The following is a 3,757-nucleotide window of genomic DNA, read 5'->3' as shown; positions in this document are numbered from 1 at the left end:
TCCAAGCTTTACAGAAGCTCTCCTGCGAACCATGCAGAACTAGCACTCCTGAAAGAAAGGATATGGCGGAGACATGGCTTAGCCACAGCCTGTGGGATGTTTCCAGAATGAGATTTTCACTCTGCAGCGGAGTGTGCGCTGATATGAAACTTCCTGGCAGATTAAAACTGTGTGCCCGACCGAGACTCCTTTCTTTCAGGAGTGCTGGTTCTGCATGGTTCGCAGGAGAGCTTCTGTAAAGTTTGGAAGGTAGGAGACGAGATACTGGCAGAAGTAAAGCTGTGAGGACCGGGCGTGAGTCGTGCTTCGGTAGCTCAGATGGTAGAGCACTTGCCCGCGAAAGGCAAAGGTCCCGAGTTCGAGTCTCGGTCGGGCACAGAGTTTTAATCTGTCAGGAAGTTTCCCTCGTGCATCTTTCTTTTCTCCTCAAAATTGTGAACTGTCTGTCCGCTCAATGACGCGTGTGATCGCTATATTTGTGTCTGTGTCGTGGTGTAACGTCCGGTTGCAACAGCGAGGTGTTGGAAAGGGACTGCTGGACGTACGTATCTCCTATTCTTTCTACACAAGTACTACATGCAATGGCTCTTGCATTCCATTTTGTAAGTTTTGCCTCTTGCATTCCTTTGTTGTGATATAGTTCACAGCAGTTTATTTTTTGTTTTCATTTCTGTGAGAGGTCTATGTAGCATCTCGCCTTCTGTCACTATTTATCACATTTTCTGGCGACGGTAATGTCTCTTGTCTCATATTCTGTAACCAATGTATAATACGACAATTGCCAAGACTACAGGAGAACACATACGTCAATAATCGGACGGAAAGCTCATAATTTTGTGCAGAAAAAAAAGAAGGCCACGAGGGAGATTTCAACACGGATCTCCCAGTTTATAGTCCAGAAGCGTGATCACCAACCACGACACCTTGGTTCTTGCAGTTCGTTCGATGTGGCATATGTTGAGCTTGGACAGTTCACTATTTCTATTTTGTTTCTTTCTCCATAGTTCAGCACGCTTTCTTCCTGTTTTCATGCTCGACCTGTGGTCTTTTTTTTCACGGGCCATCCACTGGACGATCTTACCACTAAATCTGAGGAGCGTGCGATTGGTAATTTCCCTTATGAGTCGCTCCTGGACTGCTGTTTAATTTTCGTGTTTTGCTGTCCCTCCTAACACAAATCGATAGAAAACGTCGAACTAGACTAATATGGATCTAAATTATAATGAAATCCAGACCTTTAGCTGCTTACAGGCGTTGATAAATCTTCATGTAGGTAAGGCTTACCGGCCAATGATCTTCGTCAGTGCAGATGCAATCACATTCCTCAAACTGTTACTGGAATCGGTAGATTGACTGCCGCGAGTAATGGGTATTACAAATGTAGTGTAGCACTACAAATGTAGTGTGTGGAAAGAAAGTTTGAAAGTGTGCGTCTCACGGGGAGCGTGCCTAAGACAAGTCCCTGCAGTCGCACGACCGTCTGTGTCCACGGTGGCTCATCTGCCATGTAAACAGGAGGTCGCGGGTTAGAGTCCCGATCCCGTCACACATTTTTCAACTGTCCCTGTTGATGTCTGTCAACACCTGTAAGCAGCTGAAGTCTGGATTTCATTATAGGTTTCATTCTTCGAGAGCTGCAAGATCACTAATAATATCTCTACAGAAAAAAATGGCTCTGAGCACTATGGGGCTTAACTTCTTAGGTCATCAGTCCCCTAGAACTTAGAACTAGTTAAACCTAACTAACCTAAGAACATCACACACATCCATGCCCGAGGCAAGATTCGAACCTGCGTCCGTAGCGGTCGCGCAAATCCAGACTGCAGCTCCTAGAACCGCTCGGCCAATCCGGCCGGCCTGTACAGATAGCAGCTTCATAATATGGACCGCTCCGTCGAATGGGCAGGTAAAATTCCACTTTGAAAATAATTTTCTTTGTAACTAGAAACAAACCAACGCTTTTTGTCGGCACTGGGCCTCGCATGAAAAACGTGATGGGCAATATTTATTTAGGTTGGGTTGGGTTGTTTGGGGAAGAAGACCAGACAGCGAGGTCATCGGTCTCATCGGATTAGGGATGAACGGGGAAGGAAGTCGGCCGTGCCCTTTGAAAGGAACCATCCCGGCATTTGCCTGGAGTGATTTAGGGAAATCACGGAAAACCTAAATCAGGATGGTCGGACGCGGGATTGAACCGTCATCCTCCCGAATGCGAGTCCAGTGTCTAACCACTGCGCCACCTCGCTCGGTTTTATTTAGGTTGATTCTAACTAACGAAATAGCGGATATCTCCTGAAACACCAGAAAAAATATGCCTGACAGCTCGTAGGAGAGCCAGCGGCCTTTCCGCAGTGGTAACACCGGTTCCCGTCGGATCACCGAAGCTAAGCGCTGTCGGGCTGGGCTTGCATTTTGATGGGTGACCATCCGGTCTGCCGAGCGCTGTTGGCAAGAGTGGTGCACTCAGCGCTTGTGAGGCAAAGTGAGGAGCTACTTGATTGAGAAGTAGCGGCTCCGGTCTTGTAAACTGACATACGGCCGAGAGAGCAGTTTGCTGACCACATGCCCTTCCTTCTCCGCATCCAGTGCCGCCTGTGGGCTAAGGATGACACGGCGGCCGGTCGGTACCGTTGGACCTGTCAAGGCCTGTTCGGATGGAGTTTTAGACTGGTAGGAGCGACACACCGTACATTTGGAGGGGGAAGGGCAGCAGTCTTCTTACTTGTTTAGTGTCAGATACATTCCACCTACGATTACTAAAATCCGGTAGAATCGGACAATATTCCAAACAACAAAGATGCTCTTTGTGCAGCCATTGGTGTTCCGTGTGTTCTTGTACGGCTGCAATAACTGTGTCGTGAAAGATAGCTGCGAGAGTCGAATTAATGTGTTTGAGAAGTTTTGTCCGAGGAAGATGTTACGCGTTCATTGGACGGAATGAAAAAGGGATGCTTTCATTATATGAGAACTTAGCAACTTCAGATGTTTATCTTCCTGTGTCAGTCATACTTACTTACACTTGCTTGGCCACATTTTGAGAAGAAAAGGCCATCTTCAAAGGCAAAATTGAAGATAAAAGACCACCAACAAATAGAAGTATTTTGTTGGCTCAAGTGAAGAAGATGGCCGGCCTGCCTATTCACATGTCATTAAGAAGTGTGAAGATAGTTGTGGATGGAAATATCTTGTCTAATGTTCAGTGAAATGAACGAAGAAATGTGGTCGCAATGATCAGCAATGGGTAAGACGACTATTGATGATAACATTTCAACATCTGTCTTTCCCTAAAACTTCTACTATTTACACCCATCTCTAGCACCATGGGAGTCATCCACTGAAGTATTAATATAGGTCCTACCATCCTGTTCCTTCTTGTTGTCGATGTTTCCCAAACGTTCATGTCTTCGCCGTTTCTGCACAGAACCTCTGCATTCCTTATTTTATAAACCTAATTTTTAAAATCATTCTACAGCACCAAATTTCAAACGGTTCGATTCCCTAATTTTCTGGTTTCCCTACACTCCATGATCCAAATTAAAAGAACAATATTGCATTTATTCTAAATAATTAATTTATTTTGCCAACCGATTTTTGGCTTACAGTGGCATCATCAGACTTTAACTGACTATCGTCGTCAAAGGAGGTAGAAAATACGTGAGTAACATTCAACAAGATGTCACTGAAAACAGTTAGGTACTAACACAGAGTAAATGTCATATTTTACAGTGCAGTATAGTGCAATTAAAATGTTAAAGTT

At 45.1% G+C, this 3,757-nt stretch overlaps 1 pseudogene; it reads left to right on the top strand.

Annotated features, from left to right (window-relative positions):
- Positions 1-2,333: 2,333 nt before the first annotated feature.
- LOC126254140 (5S ribosomal RNA) lies at positions 2,334-2,451 on the top strand (annotated as a pseudogene).
- Positions 2,452-3,757: the final 1,306 nt, after the last annotated feature.

The sequence above is a fragment of the Schistocerca nitens genome, chromosome 4 (assembly GCF_023898315.1).
Source record: "Schistocerca nitens isolate TAMUIC-IGC-003100 chromosome 4, iqSchNite1.1, whole genome shotgun sequence".
Lineage (NCBI taxonomy): Eukaryota > Metazoa > Arthropoda > Insecta > Orthoptera > Acrididae > Schistocerca > Schistocerca nitens.
This window is presented reverse-complemented; position numbering and strand designations above follow the sequence as displayed.